The sequence below is a fragment of the Phyllobates terribilis genome, unplaced genomic scaffold (assembly GCF_046119375.1).
Source record: "Phyllobates terribilis strain yellow unplaced genomic scaffold, ASM4611937v1 Scaffold_6__1_contigs__length_29720123, whole genome shotgun sequence".
Lineage (NCBI taxonomy): Eukaryota > Metazoa > Chordata > Amphibia > Anura > Dendrobatidae > Phyllobates > Phyllobates terribilis.
In genome coordinates this window covers 5655986-5667581 of record NW_027362766.1, presented here as the reverse complement: position 1 = coordinate 5667581, position 11596 = coordinate 5655986, and positions in this window count along the sequence as shown.

The window sequence follows — 11596 nt, the reverse complement described above, 5'->3', positions numbered from 1 at the left end:
GCCCACCAAAATCCAAGGCTACCGGCTTGGGACACTGGTTGCGAAGCGCGGGGCAGGAGTGTGAGAGCCAGCGCAGGAAGACGACCGAGGAACGCACACAGAATGGGGTCCCGATAAGTACTCCTGAAATACCTGGGAGATTGCTGAATACCTCCCTTGGTGAACACAGGACGGCGTGGGAGGTTACCCTGGCGCTGGGTACCTGGAGTCTGACAACTGTGAGTAAATCTGAGAGACTGCACCCCATTGCACCGCACCAACCGCACCTACCTCATAGTATCACTAGATCCCGCCCTGGAGCTAAGCTCTACCTGTGGAGAGCTGAACCAACTCTGCTGCGTCACCATCAGCTCCAGGGAATCTGCACCGCAGCGGCGGCCCCATATAGCCGCATACCACAGGTGGCGTCACAAACAATATATTTAAAAACTTTATTCCCCTTCTACCTTTCCCTTTAATTGACCGCCCTGGGTCACGGACTGGGTCACTGCCACCGTGACATCCCCCAGCATGGACCGGCCCGGCTACCGAGTACCCCACGGCCCAGGGGGCGCGTCTCTCCCTCCTTACCTGAGAGTGGGGTACTACACCTCTGGATGAGTTGCAGTACCTCTGTGGCAACTGGACCCGCAGGGGCGCCACATTTCCCCCTCATTAAACACAGCATGTCCGCGGGCTGGAACAGAGTAAACAAAATTTTAAGACATGCAAAATTTTTTTAGAATGCATTAACATAGAAGAACAGTAGGTATATAACTCTTTCTTCCCTTTATGGGAGGCACATTTTCTTGAACGTTATATAAAATCACTTAATATAATTATTTGATATAAAATCACTTTAAATAACTTTTATATCAACATTAAACATTCTTTTGTTACTGCAAGTAAATTGGCTATAGTGAGATCCTTTCCAGGGCATCGATCTCACTGGTGTAAGTGCAAAGTGAGGGGACCCATCCACAACAAACCCCCAACGTAGGCCCTGGGCGTGGCTCCAGGGCATAGCTGATCCACTCGGACCACGTCTTCGGCCACGCCAAAGATTTTTTTTGTTCGGTGGTCTATAAAACCAACAAGAAGCACATTAAGAAGTGCTAACTTATTACAATTAAAGTTTTCAGGTTAATCACTGTCCTTAACCACAATGTCTTTTTTTACTTAACCGGGTAACTATAAAAACTGTTGTTGTTTTTTTGTTATTTTTGTTTTTTTAAACACATTTTCTTTTTTCACACAATACTGACACTAATACCCTTCCGGGTAACTATATACACTTTTTTTTTTTCTGATAGTTACTTAGTTCGGTTCAGTGGTGGTGCTCCCTCCGGGGAAACATCTGTCCACCAGTGGATGGCCCAGCTGGGGTGCGTTCTCCTCCTCTCTACACACATGTAGGGTGTGCCACCCACCTTCTCCATGGTGACGGGTGTAGGTGACCCTGTATCCAGGGTACTTTCCTGCAGCCAGAGCAGAAGCTGCTTGTGGACGGCCAGGGTCAGCAACACCAGAAGTCAGGGGCATGTCCTCCGCGCTCGCTTTCTGCACATAAAGCGCGTACCACCCCCTCTCTCCTGAGTATTGTGGTAACCAGGCCGCTCCTGGGATGTATGGCATAGACAGTGGCATTATGCGGCAGCACCCGCTGTTGGAGCTTCTGCTAAGGTGGGCATCTTTCTTCCCCCCCCTAGTTCACCATTGCCGGTGTAGGACTCATCGCTCCGGATGCTACTTGCACAGCCGGTCACCGAGACTGCTCTGCTTCTCACACTTGTGTTGCATTCACAGAGCTGCAGCAGCTGGGATCATCGGATGAGTGGATGGATTACAAAGCACAGGGCTGCAGCAGATGGATAGATGGGATCACACAGCAGAGGGCTGCAGCAGATGGATAGATGGGATCACACAGCACAGGGCTGCAGCAGATGCATAGATGGGAAAACACAGCACAGGGCTGCAGCAGATGGATAGACAGGGCTGCAGCAGATGGATAGATGGGAAAACACAGCACAGGGCTGCAGCAGATGGATAGACAGGGCTGCAGCAGATGGATAGATGGGATCACACAGCACAGGGCTGCAGCAGATGGATAGACAGGGCTGCAGCAGATGGATAGACATGGCTGCAGCAGATGGATAGACAGGGCTGCAGCAGATGGATAGATGGGATCACACAGCACAGGGCTGCAGCAGATGGATAGACAGGGCTGCAGCAGATGGATAGATGGGATCACACAGCACAGGGCTGCAGCAGATGGATATATGGGATCACACAGCACAGGGCTGTAGCAGATGGATAGATGGATTTGACTCGCCCCCTGGGCCTGTGTGGTGCGTGCACGTGTGTGCGGGGAATACCCGGAGCCGGATCGCTGGGGGTTGTAGTCTCCGTGGCGATGACCCGGTCCGTGCCCAGGGTGGTCAAATCAGTGGCAGGTTATTGGTATGATGATGGTCCGACTACGCCACCCGTGGATTGCGGTCAGTGGGGACCGCCGCTGCAAGGCAGACCACTGAGGCCGGTGTTGTGAGTGCAGTTAAGAATGGGATGACTCCCCACGGGAGAAGTATAGCCTCAGGGCAGTTGGTGTGGATGATGGGAGTGATGGTGCACGAGCGCAGCAGGAACAACTCAGAGTTTGTGCAGTGCAGTTCAGGGTCTTTACTGGTGTTATAAAGCCGACCCTCCCGGGAGTACTGGTTAGCAGTAGAGGCCTGGTCAGTCTGTGAGCAAGCACGATCTCCCCTGGCCAGGTGGAGTTGTAGGCCTCCCTGTCTATCTGCACTCTTCCTGGCTACCTTGCTGTATGCGGGTAGAGGTAGCCCACGTCCCTGAGTGTACCGTGTGGTGCTCACCCGTATGGCCAGTGACTTGGGACCTTCTGTTAGCCTCCGCTCCACGATGGCGGTGCTGGTCCCTTGCTTGTGACCGTGCCTCCGGGCTTCTATGGCCAGAGGACCTGGAATCCCCTGCCGGTTGGATTCTGCTGCTGGACCTGGATGTCCCCACAGCCTCGGAATCCGTGTCCGGTCTTAGTGTCTTCAGCCAGGGCGAGCTATCTGGCTTCTAGCCCCTGGCACTCGCTCCGGCTCTTACAGAGCTCCTGCTGTAACTTTCCCTCTCCAGGCTCTGACTGTCCTAATCCCGACCCAGACCCAGTTTATAAGGGCAGATTCCTCCCCTCCCAGGTCTGGGCGGGCGGTGTTGCATGCTTAGGGCTCCTGACCAGAGAAACCTCCCACTTTCTCTCAGACATAATATTCCTATTACTGTGGCAACCAGACCCCTGGGGTGCCACATTCCCCCCTAGTAAAATTTAGTACTCCGGGACTAAACATATTTTTAAAGAAACATAAATGCAGGGTATAACAATAACAAGACAACATGAAAAAGTACATTTTGTGGTCACGGCGTTTCCGTAACCGGGTGTCCATATCACCCAAGGTGAAGTTTTAGAGAAGAGGTAGGGGACCTGTCCAAAGAAAACCCCTTGCGTTGGCCTTGGGCGTGGCTGCAAGGCTGAAGCTAGCTACTTTGGGCCGCAAGGAGGCCACGCCAGACAGGTTTTCTCTTCTGCGGCCATCTTCGCAAGAGGCACTATGTGCAACTATCTACAAAATTGTTCCGGTTATCCAGCGTCCATAACCTGTTAGTCCATAGAAATCTGCAGGGTAACTGAGAAACATAATTAATAACAGGCAACAACAAAAACCATAAACATTTTCAAGAAACAGGTAAATTTACAGTGCATTACTTTATATTCTCCAGCGAGCGGGCATCTGACCTCTAGTGACTCTAATGGACCTACGGAGCTCACTAACTGGTTCTGCACTACAGGGTGTAGGAGGTGTTATGGGTAAGCTGGGCAGCTGTCTGCGTACTCTTTGGCTCACTAGGGGCACGGCAGGCTCACTACTAGCAGAGGGTTGATCCTCCTGCGCTGCTGGTGTGGACTCTTCTGCCTCCTGGGCCGGCTGCTCTTCCAGCTCTACCTGGTCTTCTGTAGGCACTTGAGGGGCTGGCTGGAGAAAAGTGAGCTCGGCCACCACGATAGCGTTGTTTACTTGTGTCCAGGACCGGGGAAAGTCTCCGAGTACGGTGCTGATCATTTCCTCCTTTTCCTCTACGGGTTGAGGGTTTTCCTGATCTTCATCCGTGCTTTGCAACTTCTCGGGGCACTTTTTCAGGTGGTCTCTGGAGACAGTGGCTGTGGTCTCTCCTCCATCCCTGCTTATGACGTACACCTTTGGATTATTGTGGCTTGAGGGCAGTACGGTGTATGGGTCCTTTTCCCACTGGTCGTCCAACTTATGGAGCCGCCTTTTTCTTTTCAAGACCTGCTCTCCAGGTACCAGGGGAACAGCGGGAGCATGTTGGTTATAAGTTCTCTCCTGCCTTTCTCTTGATTGACAGAGACTTCGCTCGACGCTCTCCTGTACTTTCCGGTACTGCTGCTGCCGTTCTGTATCCCAGTCTGCCTCTGGTGAGGTGTCCTTGGGTGTCAGGACTCCCATATCCAGGTCAACAGGCAGCTTACCGGGTCTTGCTCGCATTAGGTCAGCCGGGGTACAGTTGGTGGAACCTACCGGGATGTGGTTATACAGGTCCACCAGATCAGGCAGTTTCTCAGGCCACAGGCTGCGTTCTTCCAGGGGCAATGTTTTCAGCAGATCTATCACCACCTGGTTCATCTTCTCGCAGAGTCCATTGGTTTGGGGGTGATAGGGCGTTGTTCTTATCTTCCGGCAGCCGTACAGGTTGCAGAACTCCTGGAAGACCTCCGCTTCGAAGGCTGGTCCTTGGTCTGTCAACACCTGTTCCGGATACCCGTGTGGGCGGCAGAAATGCTGCTGGAAGGCCCTAGCTGCTGTTTGAGCTGTTAAGTCTTTGACGGTGACCACCACTAGGAACCGGGAGTAGCGATCCACGATGGTTAGGGCGTAGACATACCCGCTTCTGCTTGGAGCCAGTTTAACATGGTCCAGAGCGACCAGTTCCAGTGGCTGCCTGGTGATGATGGGCTGCAGGGGAGTCCTCTGGCTGGCACGGTCCTTTCTTCTTAGATTGCACGGGCCACAGTCTCTGTGCCCTGCCCCATTGTGGTAGGCCTCAAGCACCATAGCTGCATCCCGTCTCGGTATCACAACCTGCCAGATCAGTTCATGTGTCCGGGAATTGACCATCCTGCGGCACAACTTCTCCTTGTAGAGAAACAGTCTGCTTTTTTCCGTCCACAGTTGCTTGGTCTCTTCCGGAGCGTCTGGGTCCAGGCGGGCGTCAGCCTGGGTCAGCATCTCCTTCACCAGACGGACTGCGGGGTCACTGTCTTGCGTCTCCGCCCAGTTGTAGTGGGGTAAGGGGTTGAACTTAGTGGATCGCTGGCCCCTCACACGGTGGGAATACTGGGTAATCCCATGACGGTGGAACGCAGGGAGTTCGACCTCTTCCAGTTCTTCTGGATCTTCCCCTCCGTCCGGTAGGTTTGGCATCCTGGACAGGGCGTCCGCGTTGCTATTGGAGCATCCTGCCCGGTATTTGATCGTGAACTCATAATTGAACAGGCGGGCCATCCATCTCTGCTCCAGGGCACCCAGTCTTGCAGTGTCCAGGTGTGTCAACGGGTTGTTGTCCGTGTACACGGTGAACCTGGAAGAGGCAAGGTAATGCTTAAAATGTTCGGTTACTGCCCACACCACTGCCAGGAACTCTAGCTTGAACGAGCTGTAATTCTCAGGGTTTCTTTCCGTGGGTCGCAGTTTTCGGCTGGCGTAAGCAATTACCCGTTCTCTCCCCTGCTGGACCTGGGACAGTACGGCTCCTAACCCGATGTTGCTTGCGTCCGTGTGGAGGATAAAGGGCTGGCAGTAATCAGGGTACTCCAGGATTTCCTCCCCCGTGAGGGCCATCTTCAGCTGGCGGAATGACTCCTCTTCCAGCTTTTCCCATCTGAAGGGTGGCTTCTGGTTTTTGGCCTTCCTAGACTGGCCTATCTGGAGGTCCTGCATAGGAGCTGCCTTCTTGGTAAAACCGGGAATGAATCTTCGGTAGTAGCCTACCAACCCGAGGAACTGCCGCACTTCCTTTATGCTGGATGGTCTTGGCCAGTCCTTAATTACGGTGATCTTGTCAGGGTCGGGAGCCACTCCGTCAGCACTCACCATGTGTCCCAGGTACTGCACCTTTGGCTTCAGTAGATGACACTTTGAGGGTTTTACCTTTAGGCCACAGTTTGCTAGAGCTTCAAACACTTCTGCCAGGTGTTCCAGATGGTCCTCATAGGTCTTGGAATAGACGATGACATCGTCCAGGTATAATAGGACCGTCTCGAAGTTCCGGTGTCCCAGACAGCATTCCATCAACCGTTGGAAGGTTCCTGGTGGGTTGCAGAGCCCGAACGGCATACAGTAAAATTCGCTGAGTCCCATCGGGGTGGTGAATGCGGTCTTCTCTCGGTCCGCCTCTGCTACAGGAACCTGCCAGTACCCGCTAGTGAGATCCAAAGTAGAGAAGAAGTTAGTAGATTTTAATGCAGCTAAGGACTCTTCTATCCTTGGTAACGGGTACTCATCTTTGTGTGTGATACGGTTGACCTTTCTGTAGTCTACACACATTCTCATGGTGTTGTCTTTCTTTTTCACTAGGACTAGTGGAGCTGCCCAGGGGCTACAGCTGTCCCTGATTACCCCAGCCTCCTTCATGTCTTTTAACATCCCCTTGGCGTGCTGATAGTGTGCAGGGGGTACGGGTCGGTATCTCTCCTTTATGGGAGAATGGTCTCCCGTGGGGATGTGATGTTCTACCCCCTTTACTCGCCCAAAGTCTAGCGGGTGTTTGCTAAACATTCTCTCGTACTCCTGAACCACCCGGTAGACTCCCTGTTTTTGGTGTGAGGGAGTGGAGTCAGGACCCAAATGCAGTTGCTGGCACCAGTCCCCCATTTGTTTCTTAGAGCCGTTACCTTCCTCTGGTAGAGATGGAGGCAAGGGTTCCATGGCCTGTACAGTGTTCTGGTTCATTGTGAACAATTTGGCTAGCGTGGCATACCGGGGCAGGTGTACTTCTCTCTCCCCGATGTTTATGATGCGGACTGGTACCCTCCCATGGCGTACATCGACCATCCCCAGCGCTGTCAAAATGGTGGGCCTACTGTCTGAGTAGATGGGTTCCACCATTACTTGGTAGTCTCTACCTCTCAGACCAATAGCTGCCCGGCACCAAATCATCATCTCACTCTTCGGGGGCATGGCAATAGGGAACGGGTCACACATTCTCACGCTACCTATCTCACCACCAGATAATTCCACTTGTTGCCGCTTCATCAGTGCCCGGATCTCCTTTTGGAGCACACGCTGCTGGCTGGAACTGGCGTTCTTGGCAACCTGTTGCAAAATAAGAATCACCTCTGCAAGACAGTTTTCAATTACGTTAGTACCTAGGGTTATTTTTGGGTGACTCTCGCGACGGTCAATGTCCACAATGATCAGTCCTTGTGCCGGCTGTTCAACTTTACTGACTTTGATGGTCACCTCTTTAAATCCTATCTGTGGCACGGGCTGACCATTGCTGGCGATAATGCTCAGGTCGTCATCTGGGTAGCGGGTTATGTCCGAGTCATTCCAGTACAGCTTGAAGAGCACGTACGGGATGGTAGTCACCTGTGATCCAGTGTCTAGTAGGGCACTCATAGGAATGCCATCCAGTACCATAGGCAAGACCGGATGTCCCCCTACGTATTTGTCACGCCAGTTCGATGGGCCTGATGATCTTAGGCCTGGGGGTTGGCCCTCTACCCCAGGTTGTGCCCGTTTAAATGACAGTACCTTGCCATGTGTCCGGGTTGATTGCAGCGGCGGCAGATGGGTCGTCCGTCCTCGTTGTATCTGTCGCTGGGTCTTCCTCTGGCCGGTGGGGTCTTCCTCTGTCGGTGCCACGGGACGTCCTCCGGTCCAGATGCCAGCTGGATCTTTCCTGGAGAAGAGACCTGTAAAGACTGCACGGTTCTGGTTAGCGCGGCTACGCTTTTGGTTAGCTCTTGGACCTGATGGTGCAGTTCAGTAGCCGGGTTGGTATCCAAAGCTTGCGCACCAGCTCCCACAGCCTCCATAGACAAGGGCACCGCCTCCTGAGGATAGGTAATAGCAGGACGCCGGTGGGTTACAGCGCTACCCGGTGCCGGTTCTAGGAGCACCCGGATGGCTCTGTCCTTGAACTTCGCAAAGTCTAGGTCAGGGTTCTACAGGGCCATTGCACGTAACTGGGTTCGGTGGGCGTTGGACAGCAGACCCTCTATGAATTGCTCGGTCAACAGTTCGTCCTCATTCCTCACGCTGTCAGGGTCTGCCTGCTTAATGGCTCTCAGGGCCTCTTGTAAGTTTAGAGCATAGTCCCTTATACTTTCATGTGCCCGCTGTTTGCACCCGTAAAATCTGAGTTTTATTTCAGCTGAGGTGCGGGTGTTAAATGTGTCTTTCAGACGGGCTAGTATCTCTCTGACAGTCCTCTTCTTCCCAGATGGCCAGAACTTTACCTCCCTTTGGGCTGCCCCGATTAACTGGGCCACCAAGATGCTTACTTTTTGCTCTTCCGTGAGGGGGTATACCTGGAAGAGGCTGTCCAGTCTTTCCCTAAAGTCACTTAGGGTATGTGACTCCCCTGAGTACTGGGGTAGCCAGGTTGCCCCCGGGATATAGGGCATGGTGAACGGCATGACCACAGCAGCGGTTGCGCTGGCGGCAGCTGTGGCGGTGGAGCTTCCCTCTGTATCCGACATCCTCCTTCCCCCCTAGTGGACCGTGGCCTACCTTGCGATGATCTTCCTCCATAGGCCGCGGCTCCGCAGTCGATCGTAGGGGTTGAGGACCTTGCGTCACGCTCCTGTGACGTCAGCGTCGCTCCCTCTCCCTTCCAGGACCTTACGCAGCGTCAGTGTGTGGGGCGGAGCTTCGGATCTCGCGCGCTTTTGGCGTCCACGCCCCTCTTCTTCCCGCGCGGCGTCCCGAAGATGGCGTCCGATGGCGGGAAGCGGCTGCGGATGGCGGGAAGACGGCAGAAGATGGCGGGAAACGACCCAAGATGGCGTCCGATGGCGGGAACCGACTCCGGATGGCGGGAACCGACTCCGGATGGCGGGAACCAACTGAAGATGGTGGGAAACGGCTGCGGATGGCGGGAAGCTTCTCTCAGGTCAGTGAAAAAGTCTTTTTCAGGCACGCAATACCCGTTGGTGGCGGGTTGGTTTGAATCCTGCCGACTACGCCAAAGTTGACTCGCCCCCTGGGCCTGTGTGGTGCATGCGCGTGTGTGCGGGGAATACCCGGAGCCAGATCGCTGGGGGTTGTAGTTTCCGTGGCGATGACCCGGTCCGTGCCCAGGGTGGTCAAATCAGTGGCAGGTTATTGGTATGATGATGGTCCGACTACGCCACCCGTGGATTGCAGTCAGTGGGGACCGCCGCTGCAAGGCAGACCGCTGAGGCCGGTGTTGTGTGTGCAGCTAAGAATGGGATGACTCCCCACGGGAGAAGTATAGCCTCAGGGCAGTTGGTGTGGATGATGGGAGTGATGGTGCACGAGCGCAGCAGGAACAACTCAGAGTCTGTGCAGTGCAGTTCAGGGTCTTTACTGGTGTTATAAAGCAGACCCTCCCAGGAGTACTGGTTAGCAGTAGAGGCCTGGTCAGTCTGTGAGCAAGCAGAATCTCCCCTGGCCAGGTGGAGTTGTAGGCCTCCCCGTCTATCTGCCCTCTTCCTGGCTACCTTGCTCTATGCGGGTAGAAGTAGCCCACGTCCCTGAGTGTACCGTGTGGTGCTCACCCGTATGGCCGGTGACTTGGGGCCTTCTGTTAGCCTCCGCTCCACGATGGCGGTGCTGGTCCCTTGCTTGTGACCGTGCCTCCGGGCTTCTATGGCCAGAGGACCTGGAATCCCCTGCCGGTTGGATTCTGCTGCTGGACCTGGATGTCCCCACAGCCTCGGACTCCGTGTCCGGACTTAGTGTCTTCAGCCAGGGCGAGCTATCTGGCTTCCAGCCCCTGGCACTCGCTCCTGCTCCTACAGAGCTCCTGCTGTAACTTTCCCTCTCCAGGCTCTGACTGTCCTAATCCCGCCCCAGACCCAGTTTATAAGGGCAGATTCCTCCTCTCCCAGGTCTGGGCGGGCAGTGTTGCATGCTTAGGGCTCCTTAGGGCTCCTGACCAGAGAAACCTCCCACTTTCTCTCAGACGTAATATTCCTACCAGACCCCTGGGGTGCCACAGATTGATGGGATCACACAGCACAGAGCTGCAGCAGATGGATAGATGGGATCACACAGCACAGGGCTGCAGAAGATGGATAGATGGGATCACACAGCACAGGGCTGCAGCAGATGGATAGATGGGATAACACAGCACAGGACTGCAGCAGATGGATAGATGGGTGGGATCACCCAGCACAGGGCTGCAGCAGATGGATGGATGGGATCACACAGCACAGGGCTGCTGCAGATGGATGGATGGGTGGGATCACACAGCACAGGGCTGCAGCAGATGGATGGATAGGATCACACAGCACAGGGCTGCAGCAGATAGATAGATGGGATCACACAGCACAGGGCTGCAGCAGGTGGATAGATGGGATCACACAGCACAGGGCTGCAACAGATGGATAGATGGGATCACACAGCACAGGGCTGCAGCAGATGGATGGATGGATAGGATCACACAGCACAGGGCTGCAGCAGATGGATAGATGGGACCACACAGCACAGGACTGCAGCAGATGGATAGATGGGATCACACAGCACAGGGCTGCAGCAGATGGATGGATGGATGGATAGGATCACACAGCACAGGGCTGCAGCAGATAGATAGATGGGATCACACAGCACAGGGCTGCAGCAGATGGATAGATGGGATCACACATCACAGGGCTGCAGCAGATGGATGGATGGATGGATAGAATCACACAGCACAGGGCTTCAGCAGATGGATAGATGGGATCACACAGCACAGGGCTGCAGCAGATGGATAGATGGGATCACACAGCACAGAGCTGCAGCAGATGGATGGATGGGATCACACAGCACAGGGCTGCAGCAGATGGATAGGTGGGATCACACAGCACAGGGCTGCAGCAGATGGATAGATGGGTGGGATCACACAGCACAGGGCTGCAGCAGATGGATAGATGGGATCACACAGCACAGAGCTGCAGCAGATGGATAGATGGGATCACACAGCACAGAGCTGCAGCAGATGGATAGATGGGATCACACAGCACAGGGCTGTTGCAGATGGATGGATGGGTGGGATCACACAGCACAGGGCTGCAGCAGATGGATGGATGGATAGGATCACACAGCACAGGGCTGCAGCAGATAGATAGATGGGATCACACAGCACAGGGCTGCAGCAGGTGGATAGATGGGATCACACAGCACAGGGCTGCAGCAGATGGATAGATAGGATCACACAGCACAGGGCTGCAGCAGATGGATGGATGGATAGGATCACACAGCACAGGGCTGCAGCAGATGGATAGATGGGACCACACAGCACAAGGCTGCAGCAGATGGATAGATGGGATCACACAGCACAGGGCTGCAGCAGATGGATGGATGGA